General features: G+C 31.2%; 1 pseudogene; it reads right to left on the reverse strand.

Moving 5' to 3' along the window:
• Nucleotides 1-93: 93 nt before the first annotated feature.
• LOC114730424 (uncharacterized) lies at nt 94-5,323 on the reverse strand (annotated as a pseudogene).
• Nucleotides 5,324-16,699: the final 11,376 nt, after the last annotated feature.

A 16,699-nucleotide genomic window follows, 5' to 3' on the forward strand; every position in this document is an offset into this window, starting at 1 on the left:
CTCGTCTAAATTCTTCTCTATATATCCCTTTTCTTCTCTGCTCACGAATGAATGACAAATGACCTACGAAGAAGAAAACAAAACAACTGCACTGGCCTCCGAATTGATGCTCTGAAAGGCCATTGTGAGCTTACATGATGGAGCAGCTCCCGTGATTTCTGTAAAAGCAGAGAACCATATGATCAGCCAATTGATGAAGGAATTATTATTGCAGAGTTAAATAATAAATTATAAATATCATTGTTTCATGCTTTTCATACCTCTTAATTTCTTCGTATTTACTAATAGCTTCCTCATATTTGAGACGGAGCGGACCAGTATCTTGAGGGTTCACATTCTTCGGGCCTACAAGATATGCTTGAACAACAAACTCTGGAGTTCTCTCCCTGTGTTACAATCATCAAATCGAGCATGACTTGGTCAAAGAGAGCAACGGAACAGTCAATTCTTTTGGAAATGGCATATGGTCAACAAATAAGTAGGAAGAGGCCATTCACAACTTGGGTCGGGCGGTAAGGGTAGACTGCTCAAAAAGCCCTCAACCAGCCAGGCAAGGCCGACGACGCGGCCCTGGTAAGATATCTGAACAAATGTGATCCCCCCCCCCCCAAAAAACACGCGCGCGCGAGAATATTATGGTCACCTCCAAATCTAATCCCGGGCATAGTACAAAGCCTACATCCAGTTTAAGTTGATAATATGCCAGTCAAGCTACAGTACCTATTCGCGGGGCTGGGTTGGACTTGGTGTGTGCTAATACTAATATATTTTGATGACCCTAGAAGCATGCCACAAAGGCTGCCACTATTTGGATTAGTAATTTACAAGTGGTGTGCAAGCCCAGCTCACCCCACTTAAAGAGTTGGGTCAGGCCGGCCTTGTTGGCCTCTTTATCATGTGTCGGCCACCCAGTCACGGGGGATCTAGAACAACCAGGCTGCCCCTGGCATGAAACAAAAAGAGGGAATGGGATATCACGTAAAAGGAGAACCTTTTTTATGTGATTTGTACTACTCTTGTATCATTATACAATTCTTAACAGCAGGAATGTTAGGTTCAGTCTGTTCAGTTGGGTTTTGACCACTTGCCAGTTACAATTTTTTTATTATTTTTGAATTAAGGAGACAATGATCATTTTATTAATTGCTTTCTAGTTTCTCTACCAAACGTGGCCACGTGTATTGCCATGTAACTAGTTGTTGAAAGTCCAAGCATGGTGGACAAGTTTAGGAGCAGTAAGTGACATACCTCCCTTCGAATTCGGATAGCCATGCTACAAAGGCAGCACCAAAATACATGGACACAAAGGGCTTGGTTAGATCCTCGACAGATTCAAGTCTATAAGCCCTGTAGCCCATCTCTCTGAACAAAATAAAAGTTGCTAGAATATGTAAGTATCAACAACCACATTTTACTTTAATACCCATTTGTTTTAAAATTTCAGGGGGATTTTAGCCTCTCATTCATTGATATGACAAACAACACAGTTAAAAATGTATAAAAGCATCATGACCTGAGAACATGTTAATTTCCAAAAAGAATGCAGGCACAGATACTTCTAGAATTTCAATCATGGATATGTTCAACACATACACATAAAGCCAGAAAGCAGTGGAATAGTCAATCCCCATTATTCCTGGGCGTCCGCCAATGCCATGTAAAAAACGCATGCTAACAACCTCCGAAATCGCACAAAGTACTGTCTGTAAAATCAGTGAAAATCAATATTTAGTAGAAATAAAATCAAGAAACTTGCGAGATTGCAATCTCTTGTCCCATGTTCAGTCTCTAAAAATTCTCAAAAATTACATCGAAGAATATTATAGGTCATTAAAGGGGCAAGTATTTCCTGGGTTCATTCTTTATTCAAGGAAACACTATAGATGCACTTTAACAATCAAAGGTGTTTCTGAACTAGTAATATTTCTTGTAATGATATCTCATTAACACTTATGTTCCACTGCTTCAGCAATTTCGTTGGATTCTGTCTATAACATGCCCTGAGTTGCTTGGACTGCTTGTCAGTGTCATTATCTTCATATTTACTTGGATAGCAAATCTTGCTAACCATTCACAAAATGGGAAAACGAAAATCCGCATCATTATGTTTAATATATGGCAGCATTAAACTCCTCAGGACAGACAAAATGCTTACAGATTTTATTCCCTTCGTGCTGAAGTATTTGAATAAAATTATATCCGCTACTGCCTGTAAGAAAATCAGAGCATAATATATCGTCTTTAGTGAAACAATTAAATCAATAGAAGGAAAAAAAACAGTGAAAATCATCCCCTCAATAGGATTATTTTTACCATCATAATGTAGCAGATGAAGAAAAAGGGGAAGAAAAGAAGAAAATAATTAATATAAATTTGGCTATATATTGCTAGTAAAATAGAGTTATATTTTGCATTAACAGACATATACCTTCACTTCCACCCGTGAAAGATATGGTCTGTTCTTTTCATCTAGAGAAAGCGCACTTGTCCCCTTTTCTCTTTAGATTTAGTCCACTCTTTCTGGACGTCAGGATGATTCCACATCTCTTCCATGTCTTCAGGAGAAGCTCTAGAGTCCCACAATGTGTAAGCATTTGTCCCTGCACCAAAGACAAGGTTGGGTTTGGCAGCGTAATAGCACCCAAGTACAATTTTTAAACCAGAAAAACATCAACCATTGACTTTATGGCTGTCATCACGCAATGATTACAGTGCAGTTTGTAGGAGACCCTTTTCATTTCTGTCACCAGAGTAGTATATGTTTTTTTATTCACAATTTGCACTGTAGGTCGTAATATTCACCTGACTTCTTTAACTAATTGCGCAGTTCTTTTCCTAGGTTTTCCCATTTATGTCAGAGGCCCCTTGTTCTTGCCCTCGCCCTTCCAATTTCTTAATATCACAGATAACACCACTAGCCATTGTTGAAAGCAAATTAGAAATACCGAATGGAAATGATACCTGCAGGAATACACCCTGCCATAAGACAAGATTTGGAACACTACAGTTATTAATAATCCACTCATAAATCTATCTAGTGACAGCCTTATATAATTAATTCAGCGCATAAAGAGGGGAAATCAAATCATTCAGAGAAGGTTGAGAAAATGACCTGAATTTTCTGATGCAGGTAAAAGAGATCCAGCAAGAGCATTGCTCTGCAAAGGAATGTTATCAAGAGATTTTCTGCACAACGAAGACATGGTGGTAATAACAATTCGAGGCATTTTGAAATACTTATTCTAACCCAACGAATAGATTCTAATCCATTAAATAAACATTGTTATTCAGAAATGTCTCCTATCTTAGTACTGGCAGCATTTCAGAGTTTCATTAGATTGTAATCACATGATTTTTTTTTTCTTTGATTACATTGTGATCACATGACTGGCTGGAGTCAAAATGCATAACTGGGAACCAAACAAAAGATATACATCACTTGATGATGGCAAATCAATAAAGTATAAAAAATGCTTGATATTTGAAACTTAGCCTCATCATTAGATAAACAGATCCCTGGGTGGATTGTGCTGATTGTGGCTGGAATGAAATGCAAGAATTTTCAAACAAAGATTGTTCCTTTGATTTTTCAGAAGAAATCTATTTTTTTGGCCGTTTGTTTCCTTGAATGTTTGTTCATCGAGGATTCCTTATCCTCCAACTTTGAACTCGTTTCCTTTCACATAATAATTTAATTTTCTATACTAAAATGTAAACCACTGGAAAAGTTAAAAAAAAAAAAAATCAATTTCCTCATGTAAGCTTCAATCCACCAAAAAGAAGGAAGCCACCACCTTGATGGAAAACTTTCTTTGACTGCAAGATATCGTTTCCAATAGGGCAAAGTTGATTTGTGAGTTGCCTTCTTTGGACCACCTTTATATGCCCTTACCATAAACTCTTCACTTCTTTCCCTGCAGGCAATGCCCTCGAGGATAAATATTTCAGAAACACACCATCATGGCAACCAGATGAAACTGAAGAACATGAAACTTACGTATCCTCAAAATTTGACAACCACTTAATATAAGCAGCACCAAAGTATACATTTATAAATGGCCGGTATAGGACATCTGAATTCCCTTCTGCTAGATATGAAGAATAACCTAATTCACTGTAAGCTACAGTCAACTTTACTGAGACATAACAGTATTAAGAAACTTTAGCTTCATGAAAAAAGCAAACAACATATACCCAGTACCTTATCAACCACTCTGAGTCATTTGGCATAAGTTGCATAAGCCCAAACCTACGCTGTTTAGATTTGCCCTCAGAGCGTGTAACCAGGAGAAGCCTATCACTCTCCAGTTCAGCAATAGCACAAACCATGGCCTGCACCAAACAAAGAATGTCAAACTTAAAAAAAAAAGGCCATACACTCTGGAATAAAAATGAAAATTTGGCATATAGATTTGCAGATTCTTGAGAACATCGTTGATCTTAAAAGAAGTAACATCCAAAGGATATAACGATGTCAAATGTTCATTGCATTTAATCTAGTATTAGACCATTAGTCACTCTATCTCATAAGATAATAAAAATAGGAACAATGAAATTATATGATTTAAAATTGAAAAATAAAATAAGACATACAGGATCTATCTTTGAGGGAAAGTGTCTGCCAATAACAATCTCAGCTACAGCCTGACAATACACACAGTAAAAAAGATGAAGGAAATCTACAAGTATCATTGACTAACGTATTTTGAATCTATCAAACACATTGATGCTATTTCAGAACTCTCCGTACTCATCTTCTGAAATAATATAAAGATGAGCCAGATGCATAGAAGAAATAGAAACTCCGTTTTATTCCTGCAAAAAAAGTTTGAGAGAAAAGAAAGAAGTAAAAGGGCGGAGGAGAACATATCCCCTTAAAAGAAACCAAGATAGAAATGCAAATGATCAAGTAAGAATAAATTTTTTAAATTTAATTTTTAGAAGATGCTTATCCATTATTAAATTTTAACAAACAAAAGGCACCAGTAACTTCTAAGCATCCCGCAGAAAGCTTGAATTTTAAAACATAATTTTTTTTATGTTTGTTAATCACTTGATAGGCTAGGGGGTAAGTAGAAGTTACAATAGTCAGTAAGCAATGTCTGTCAAGCTTAACCATTGTTTTAAGTAGAGTAAATATGTTTACCCTCAATTCAGTCTGTGTCAAATATGGCTGTCCATCAGGATCTCGCAAGAGGTGAACCCTCTTCCCTTTCGACTCTCCAGCTTTTAACCATTCAGCGCTCACATCCGGAGTATTCCACATGGCCTCCAGGTCCCTTGGTTCAGCACAGTCATCCCAAAACGTGAAACTGACAGCCATTCTGCCATATAAAGTTAAACTATCAAGTGTTAGCACACACCTAAGAGAAATTTACTCAACTTAAGAAAAAAGACAGCTGAAATAACAACTTCTGGATTGTACTAAACTTGACGAGGCCCAACTTTATCAAGATATACAACAGCAAAGGCTAATTCCGAGACAACATGAACTATGCTAAGCACAAATAAATACATAATAAACATAATTCGTGACGAAGTCATCCAGAATAAATCTTTCGAGAAACCTTTTTTACCTCCCAGATTGATAGCAAAACACTGTAACAACAGAACAGGTCCGGCTTTTTTATCAGGCACCCATGGATTAGTGAGAAATGCTGATAAACTAAACGTAGAATAGTGAGAATAGCTTATCAACTAAACTTGATCGTTTTAAGCTTCTAAAAATTGGAATTCGAGACGCCACAAAGGGGATATTCTGTAAATTCATCAATTGTGCCGAACTCTTCATTCAGCCAAAAAGAAATCCGCAATCATATTGAATAACCATGTTCCAGTGAACGCCACAACCCTAAAGCAACATTGAATCGAGTCTGAACTCGTTGATTGGATGACATTGTGTGAAATCCAACTGAAAAATGAAATTTTAACGGATTAAATCCTAGTTAACATTGAAAATAGTCAGGAACATACTTAGATGCAATCGCCAATAGGCTTTAACAAGGAGATGATGGAAATTCTGCCCCGGGAGGCCTACAATGGAGGCGAAGGAACGTACGTGGGAGAAAATGGTTTATAATGCAAGAAATGGAAAGCGTTACGAAGGAAAAAGACAGCAATCTTCTTTCTCTGTTTTTTTTTGGTGCGGAAAAATGATAATTATTGAGAGAGTGACACCTGGCATGCCACGTTGATATTCTCTCACGACTCTTTTCTCCTGTGGGTCCATTGGGGGAAAATCACATTTTGGACTCAATCCCAAGAACTTGGGAACTTGTACCCTTCCTCTTCCTCTTCGGATAATAAAATTTATTTTATAATACTACTCCCTCCGTTCCTTATTATAAGAGACACTTGATGCTTATACCATGTTTCTATATATAAGAGACACTTACAAGTTGTCTCTACTTTTTTGTGTTGATTTACTATTTTACCCATATTTATTATCTCCAACTCACACTCTCTCTCCCTCCCACTTCTCTTTCTTTTAATAATTAATTGTTCTCTCTCATGCTCTCTCTCCTATTAATGAGGGCATTTTTGGAAAAAAAATTATACTTTTTATACATTAATTGTTCTTAACTAACTTTAACTGTTTTTTTGATCAACGTACTTCGGTTATTTGTCTCTTATAATAAGGAACGGAGGGAGTACTTCTTATCTTAATTATAAGATCTCATTTATCGATTATAAATAAAAATTTATAATTAAAATCAAGAAATTAGGAACTTATACTCTTCCTCTCCTGAATATAAATTATTTTATAACACTACTTCCGATTTTAACTATAAGATCTCATTTGTAGTCTGCAAATGAGGTCTTATAATTATAACCAGAAGTAGTATAATTTATTCTATAAAATGAGTCATATATTTAAAATCAGTTAATTACTATAACATGCACATGAGATTAGGATAATCTCTTTAAAATACTTCCTCATAGCGTTACGTTATATATGGTCGGCAAAAAAATTATATATTATTTTATAAATTATGTAAATTAGTTTATTGACAAATAATAAATAAATTGAATTGTGTTTTATATTTAAAATCAAATTCAATATTTTATCTAACTCATGTATTAAATGGTGAAGGGAGTAATTTAAATTGATAGAACAAACACCTATGACTTATCCCAAAACATAACAATTTGTTGACAAGTGATTTATATCTAGATATGACGATGTGGATGAGACCAAGAGTCATATCCATGACTTGTAAATACTAAAATTTATCAGAACTTTTATGTATATTTATATTAATGGTGATTCTAACATGCCTTATAAAATTCACTCATAATTTTTATACTTAAAATAATTATGATTTGTAATATATTTCAATAATTATGATTTGTACATATGTATCGATTCCATTCAATCCAAAATTTACCAAACTTACTCAACAAATTCCTTCTCTATTGAAATAAAAATGGCAAAGGTACAAAAGAAAATATTTGGATTATATCTATTTTAGGTGCATCTTATTTCGAAAATTAAAGTTGATACCCCTCGAGATCAAGATTTATGTTGATACCACTCGAGTTAAAGATTTATGGCCTTCCATGTCGATAGTAATTTTATTTTCTATTATACTCAACAGAAATTAAAAAAATCAGCTTTATATGTTTTCTATTTGGTCATCAGTTTTATATGGTTTTGAAAGACGCATCTCTTAAAAACTAATTCAATTTTTTTTACAATTTTTAACCAAAAAAAAAAAGGTGAATCTCGAAAGATAAGGTGAAAAAAATCCTCAGGTGAATCTCAAAAGCTAAGGTTTAAGGAAAAAAACCTCTCTCTCTTGTAAAATTGTAATACCAATATTACATACAACCGCATGTCTTAATTATAAGACCTTATTTCTAAACTAAAAATAATATTTTATAATTAAAACCAATAATCATACAAAGAGACTTTCATGAGAAGATGACTAAAGTATATATTTAGTTCTTTAATTTCAGAGAAAGTTTTAATCTAGTCTCTTAACTCTAAAAAGTATATTTAACCGTCCTTTAAATCTAAAATTGTTAACAAAAAAATGATAATACTGAAATCTTAAATGTTGAGAAAACATTCTCAAATACTAATATATTAAGTTTAATTTTCAAAACAACCATGGTTGTTATAAAAAAGCATCATTTAAGCCTAACGATTTTAGGGTTAAAAGTATATTTTTTTAAGTTAATGGACCAAATTAAAAACTTGTATAAAATTAAAGAACCAAATATAAACTTTAACATGTGAAGATAAGTCTCTATTTTATGGTGATATCGATGAGTGATTAATGTTAGGTGATAGCAACACATGATTTTGAAGTTATTAATTAAGAAATAAAGCATAAACGTATAGATATAATTGGATGCATTTTTGTATTTACACAGATCAATCTGGAATATAATACAAAGTGTGTTCATATGGTCCGTGATTTCTCATCATAAATCTGTATGAAAGTATATCAATTTTCAATGCAAATGATTTACAAATTAATTGCTTCATTTAGTCCTTAATATATTAAATTTGGTCTTAAAATATAATATCTTAATTTATTTTATCTATCATATTTAACATTTTCTTCCAAATCAATTTATCTAACTTATTGATATATAATGTAAATGTTTTACATGAGGACTTTAAGGAGGAGAACATATCATGTTTGTTGTAAGTAAATAATTTATTTATTTTTATACCTACAAAGGAAATGATTTATTTGGCTTCCTTAATCCTCTCAAATTAATAAGTAATTTTTATAATAAAAACTCAAAGTAGTGTAACAAAATGCTACCTTCAATCCTTAATTTAAAAGTTAGATAACTAATTTTTAGATATTAAAAAAATTAGTTAAGTTAATTATTTGTAATAAATAGATATTGTCTTTTTAAAAATATCCTATTAATCATGTGCATTGAAACTATTTCTTGATGAAAACTCCCTGACATGTGAAACCACCATATGAATTATTTAGGGGTAAAATGGATAAATGTTGGAAACACTGTAGACTGAGATATTATATTTAGTATCAAATTGAATTTCTAACTAGCTCTTATGTTAAGAATTGGAAGTAATACTATACTACCTCTGGTTTTTAATATAAGATATTGTTTAACTTTTATTTTTTTTCTAAATATAAAATCTCACTCTACTTTGTCTATCATATTTATGTTTTTTTTAAGGCAGTTTTTTTAATAATGATAGTTCTAGCCAATATATTTGATTGGTAAAGATATTTTGAAAAATATAACACATATTTATTACAAACAACTATTTTTTTTATCTACTCAAACTAGTTAACTAGCTCTTATATGTAATACTAGAGGTAGTAGTTTGTTATATGATCCATATGAGTAGGGGTGTTTATAGAGTCTGGTTGCCTGCTATGTCCACCCAAGCCCGCAAAAAAAAAAAAGCCTAGCTCGCCCTAAAAAAAATGGCTTGAAAGAAATATTAGGCATGTTTGAGCCAGGCAAATTGCCGGGCAATGTTGGGCATTGGGCACGGTATGCTACCCTGCCTACTTGGCCCTGCCTACAAAAATATATATAATTTTATTTATATACATATTATTCATCTTATATTTATCTCCTGAAACATATTGTTGCATCAATATTTAGTGTTCTTAATGTTTATTTATTTTCAAATGATTTTGAGAGTTAGATGTCTTATCATTTACTGCGATTTGTACGACTATTCTACTTTTTTATGCAAACATTATGACCATTGACACTTGTATATTGGTAAATAAGTAATTATATATCATTTATTTTGAGCATGACTTCAATAGCTTATAGAAAGATAATTGAGTTATTTTGAAATTTGTTTTGCTTCTTGTTTTTCTAAAACTGCGTCTTTTTGTTTAGTTAAAATTAAAAGCTGATCAAGATACTTTAAAAATTTATTAAACCAGAACAAAGTTAAAAAAATTCATATTTGGTTAAGAAATTTTAGAAACTAGAAAAGCAATTGAGTTTAATAAAATATACTAACAAGTTTTTTTTTGTCATAGTCCACTTCTCTTAGCTACTACAAAATGTAGTTTCATAATATATTAATTAGTAATAACAAAATTAAGGCCAAGTTGCCATTTTAATATAAAGTTACATTATATTTTTTAGAAGGACGTAAATAATTAGTTAATTAATATAGTATATTGATTTGTTAGGCATGAAAGCCCGCCCTGCCTAACCCGCATTTGCCCAGCCCGAAGTTACTAGGGCTTTTTATGGGCCATATCGGGTAACAGGTTGCATTTTTTGATCTGTTCATTTTTCAGGCTATACATCAAATAAGGGTTCTGCCCTACCCAATCTTGGTCATGTGCAGTCCTACATATGAGATGAATTTTATCATACATGGCAACTCATACAAGGCCCAAGACGAATTAGTTAATTAGTTAGCATTTCTCTTGATCCTAAATATAGGGATTTGTTGAGGTCTTTATTTTGATTTTAAACATACAATTTTAATCTATTTTTTTCTCCCAATATTATAAATTTTTTTCTCAGGTTGTTTCTATTGATTAAAGAGTTTTTCTATTAATAGGATAATAATTAAAGAGACTTTATTAAAAATACCAATACACGTTATCATAAATAACTAATTTAATCAACTTATTAATATCAGTAAATAAGTTATTTAGTTTTTATATTTATTACTGGATCGATAGAATAATATAGGGTTGCACAAATTTGTTGCAGAAGTTTTCTCTCGGCAACAGCAAGTACCAGAAAATTTTTTTTGGTGCAAATATACCATAAAAATTTAAAATTATAGCAAACTAACATTAACAGTTAAAATAATAACATCGATTGTTAATATTTTTAATAGTAAAGGATAATATTATTATAATTTTAAATTTTTTAAGTATATTTATACTATAAAAATATTTCAGTACTAGGCGCTCTTATACTAGACGCTGGGTTAAACGGAAACAAATAGAAACACCGATACATGGACCTGTTTGAAGCATGAATAGCAGTAGGGTTGACGAGCCGCCTACGCCGACTGTGGCGGGATGCTCCCCCGGGAGGGGCGGGGGGAGGCAAAAAAATGTGACAAATGAGTGAATGACGGACCTAATAATTTTTCTTTGAAAAAAAAAAAACCTTGTGCCTATAAATTTTTGGGGAAATTGTAAAAAAAGACCTTAGAATTGCAAAACGCAGATAGGGACCCTTGACAACTTCACTTTGGGTTTTGACAACTTCAGGGCATATTATTCTTGTCAAAACCTAAAGTGAAGTTGTCAAGGGTCCCTATCTGCGTTTTTACAATTCCAAGGTCTTTTTTTGCAATTTTTCCTAATTTTTTTTACAAAAAAGCATAAAAGAATATAATCGGGCCGGGCCTGTGGTGGGTTGAAAATCTGAAAATCAGTCAAACAAGAACTCTGAAAGGTTTTTCGGCCATCCAATCAAAGAGGTTAGTTTTCTTTCTTTCTTTTTTTAAATAATATCCTTCCCTCACCAAAAGCAACTGTGCCTATCATATTGCAAGAAGTTGAACACATAATCTTATGTTGAAGTAAAATCTGATGGTAGTTAGTGTCAGTTGAGCTAAAGGAGTTACAAGCAGCATTGTGAAATTTGATCAATAATAAGTCACCCCGGAATAGTATATCAATATGTCAATTGATTAAAATTATGAAGAATTATAATGAGATCCTAAAAAAAGGAAAATAATTATAAAACAAGTCCCGAAAATTGTCATGCTTCATTCTAAAACTTATCATTACAGGCTGTTTAGGTTATTATTGGGATTTTTTAATAATTACTCATTCGGTCCTTGATATAGCACCCAATTGTTGAGTTAGTTTTATAAGACCCATTTCTCATATTTATCAATTTTTTTTAAATTACTCCTATGGATACTCCCTCAACCATAATCAGTAAAAGAGGAAGATGGGGTATTAAGAAAGATGATTATGGTATTTTAGAAAAAACGTGTCACATTTAACTAACATACCTAACTTTCTTAATCTAATCAAAATAATTAACTAGGTCTTATATTTAAGGACTGGAAGGGTATTTATTTTTTTGGGCTTCATTGTGATTCCCCCTTAAAACTATGGGAATGAATAAAAATACAAAACAATAAATAAATGTTAAAGAATTTATTATTTATTTATATTTTTTGAGATGGGGGCACAATAGAGGGAAGTGTCCCATGAAAGCGAAGGGGGTTAGGTGGCGAACTGGCTGATCTATTATTCACGTGTGAGCCAGTCGGTCAACTCCCTCGGCCCACACACCAGCACAAAGCCCCCACCATCCCCGTTCCCTCTTATAAGAGAGGACAATATTTGAACCAAAAAAACAAGAGGACAATAAAATATCAAAACAGAAAAAAAAAAAATTCCAAACAAAGAACAACTCCACTGGAGACCACGAGATTCGGTCCAACCTTACAAAATTGGCAGCGGAACGCCCCCGTTGAAATAAAAAATGGTCAAGTTGTCTCATAGCAGAAAAACTACTAACTAATAAAAGTTAGGTTTGCTAGGAAATTACGCATTAATATTTAAATTCTTTTATCTAAAAATATTTTAAATAAAATTTTTTTTAATAAAATGTTATTATTAATTGCATAATAATTAATCCGTAATAGTACTATATTCATTCATATTCAAATATATTATGTTGTGCTATTCTTTTTGCAACTACGCACTTAACTTCCTTCTTTTTTTGGCCAAAAACGTACTTAACTTCTACAGTGGAGATTTGTCTGCCGTCTCTCCTATTCCCACCAACCCGTTCTAAGCGAACCGACCCCTCCCGCACACCAAGCAGCATTAAACGCCATGCTCTGTTTTATCACCGTGTATTTCTTCGATTCTAAATATAAAATTTATTTTATAATATATATACCATAAAATAGATTTTATATTTAGAATTGGAATAATATAATAATAATAATGAGGGAATGAGACTTGTGTTTGAAACCATGAATTTAATAATTTCTCCACTTAGTTGAATGAATTGATTTCAACTTAATTGTAAGTTCTCAATTTAACCGTGCGTCAAATTTATATTTTTTTCTTTAAACTATTCATATGGATTATACAAATTAAAGGGGCAGATAATTAAATATGTTATTTTAAGAAAATCCCCACACATTTTTTATAAATAATTAATTTTATTAATTTTCTTAGTTTATATAAATTATTTATTTAACTCCTACAGTAAAGTAGTCGGATCTTAAAAAATTTAATGGCAAAAGTCCCATACAAGGCCACTTGACACGAGGAAATTTCAAATTAGACGACTAGATTCAATAAATCCCTAATTATTCCAAGAATTCAATTTGGAATTTGTAAATGTTGGATATTTTTATCACATTGCCCTTATTTTTTTCTTTTAAATAAAAAACATCCCTCTCTCTTTCATCGGCAACTGACTATCGTCTTCATTGGCAACCAACCGCCATCATCGTTGGCGAACAGGTTTTATTGTGAAAATTTTATTGTAAATAGTCGATAATAACTTGTGAGTTATTAAATTAAAGGCTAAAATATACTTTTACTCATTTAACTTTACACAAAGTTTTATTTTAGTCCCTTAATTTTAAAAAGTAAACTTTTAGTCTTATAACCCTAAAACTGTTAACAAAAAATGACGATATTGAGCTCTTGAATACTAATAAAATATACTAAATGCTAACATATTAAGTTTACTATTCAAAACAATCATGATTGTTACAAAAAATCATCATTTAAGACTAATAATTTTAGGGTTAAAAAACTAAAACTATATTTTTTAAAGTTAAAGGACCAAGATAAAACCTTACATAAAGTTAAAGGACTAAATGTATATTTTAGTCTAAATTAAATTTGTTAGTTTTTAAGTTTGTCTTGCCAAATTAACAAAACTCATTGCCTCATGCCTAACTCTTCTTGATAATTTGACCTTCTAAGCTTACCTTCACAGACACATAATAAACAATTCTGTCAACTTCTGAATTACTTGTTCTCTTCAGAAAATTAGATCAAACAAAGAAGAGGTATACATCAAGGAAAGAGCTCATCTCATTGTTTTGTACTTGATTCAGAAAACAACCTTTCGTGCTCTTAAAGGCAAATCTTGGCTCTTCCGCTCCACCGAAGGATTGCCGCTTCTCATCAGCGGAATCAAATTCAAATCACTCTCCGGTCTTAAATATAAGAACTGGCTGACTAATTTGAGGAGATTAAATAAATAAGTTAAGTTAGTTATTTGTGATAAATATGTATTGTTTTTCCTAAAATGTTCTTCTTAATCAAGTGTATTGATTATAACTATTATCATTAGAAGAACTATCTAAAAAAAAAAAGAATAAATATGGGAGACAAAATGGATTAAGGTTTTATATTTAGGACTAAAATAAAAGTCAAACGAGGTCTTATATTAAAGATCAGAGGTAGTAATAAATACTAATAAATAATAATATTAATAATAATAATAAATATACTAAAAAAGCTTCCACTTTGACTGTCACTTCCCTCAATACAAATATATAAGAAATTTCAACATAACCTTCACACTTCTAAAAATAGTTAATATCGTAAAAAGTTTTTTTTCTCTTTCCATATTAGCCTTTATTTAATAGGATAACTTACTCACAGATCAATATATTTTAAATATTAATTAAGGACATTTTTGAAAAATATCATCAATTACTCATAGAAAACATCAAATGCCTTGTATTTTTAAACGGGAAAAGAGTAGAATGCCTTACCTCCAATTGAGATTGTTGAATATGTAATTATTTGAATCAATATTTGTAACTGTTTTTCGGAAAATTTTGTTAGCAGCTAACTGTGATGCATTTAATGTTTTAGGACTTTATTGTCATTTCTCCATAAAATTAACAAGTACACGAGATAAAATGTTATTATTGTGTATATCGAATTACATATTTTTAAATTTTAAATTTTATAATATTAAATTTCTTTTAAAATATTTATCAAAACCTGAACTCCTCAAAAATTCGTCTTTAGAGTATCAACTTTTTTTTGTGTGTGTGGAAATAATGATATCAGGATGATAATACAATGGCTGTTTGAACTTATATTTTTTGCTTCTTTTCTTCTTCTTTTTTTTTACTGTTTTAATTTTTACATGTTCATTTTGTTAGAGGCTTCCATACAATTTTTAAAAATATTTTTACATATTTTCACACAGTGATAATTTTTAAAATCATCAAATTTATTATTATTATTTTTTTGGTGCCTTGATTCAAATGAAAGGAGAATGACATTTAAGTTTTTAAGGTCTCAAAGCTTTTTTTTGGGCAAAAAGTCTCAACCTTAAGTGAATGACAATTAGATCCTTGAAATTTTTTTATAAAAATTTAAGTAGTTATAAACAGAAATTCCAATCATAAACTAAGACTAGCATCTAAAATTCAATCACCTTATTTGTAATTAAAACTCCTGAATTGAAAATTATTTAAATTAATATTTACAACTCGCTTTTTTTTTTAAAAGTTATGAAAACCTAATTATCATTGACATGCTTTTTTAATTAAACCTTACTATTTAGTCAAAATACAATTTTTTTAAGTAGAGTTAAAATACAATTTTAATATTAAAATAAGACGAGAAAGCCCAAGCTCTTTTTTTTTTTTTTGATATGCTGAGAAAGTCCAAGCTAGTCCAACGTGAATTTCGAGGTATTACAAATACAAGCAGTTCGCCAAAAATATCACACTACCATTGCCCTCGTGCTACTTCTATGGAACTCCAAATCTCTACCGTTCATTGACCGCCCTCGATCTATTTACGAGAATTTTTTTTTCCCAATAAAAAATGCACAATGCTCATGAGATGTTCCCCTAAATTAAAAATTTCAAAAGGAAACTAAATTAATCCCAAAATTCTCATAATACTACATGACTACAAAAAAACACAGCACATCAAGTAACAAAGTCTTCCCTCAAACCTCAAATAATAAAAAATTATTTTGAAAAAAATCCGAGTTACTATAATATAGTTGTATTTAAAAAGTGGAGTTGATCGCATACAAAAATTAAAGACATTAGCTGCACGATTGATGATTGATATATAGTACTCTTCCGGTCCTAATTATAAGACCCAATTGACTTATTTGAGGAGATTAAGGAAGTAAGTTAAGTTGGTTATTTATAATAAATAAGTGTTGTCATTCCTAAAATATCCTTACTAATTAAGTATATTGGCTAAAACTATCATTATTAGAAAGATTATCTTGGAAAAAAATGCATAAATATAAGAAACAAAATGGATTGGGTCTTATAATTAGGACCAAATAAAAAGTCAAATTGGGTCTTATAATAAGGACCGGAGGAGTATTATTTTCTGTCTTTAATATAAGAATTCATTTGATTTTTATTTTGATTTTAAATATAAAATTCTAATTTAATTTGTCTCTTATATTTATTTTTTTAAAATAGTTTTTATAATAATGATAGTTTTAACTAATATACGTGATTGGCAAGGATATGTTATTAAAGACAATATTTATTTATTATAAATAACTAATTTAACTAATTTTTTAATTTATTTAAATTAATTAATTAATTTTTATATTAAGGACATGAAGTAGTGTTAATTTACTTGCGAAATAATTAATAAATCATGGATTCAGGTTTTGGCTTACGCTCACCTGCAGTAGATCCCTGCCCCTGAACCAGCTTTCCTCATAAGAAGCTCCGAAGGTGCTGCGTAAATTGCATATATAAAAAAAGCCATAT

This window comes from Neltuma alba, unplaced genomic scaffold, assembly GCF_004799145.2.
Source record: "Neltuma alba isolate B1F8T4 unplaced genomic scaffold, ASM479914v2 tig00012732_pilon, whole genome shotgun sequence".
In the NCBI taxonomy this organism is placed as follows: domain Eukaryota; kingdom Viridiplantae; phylum Streptophyta; class Magnoliopsida; order Fabales; family Fabaceae; genus Neltuma; species Neltuma alba.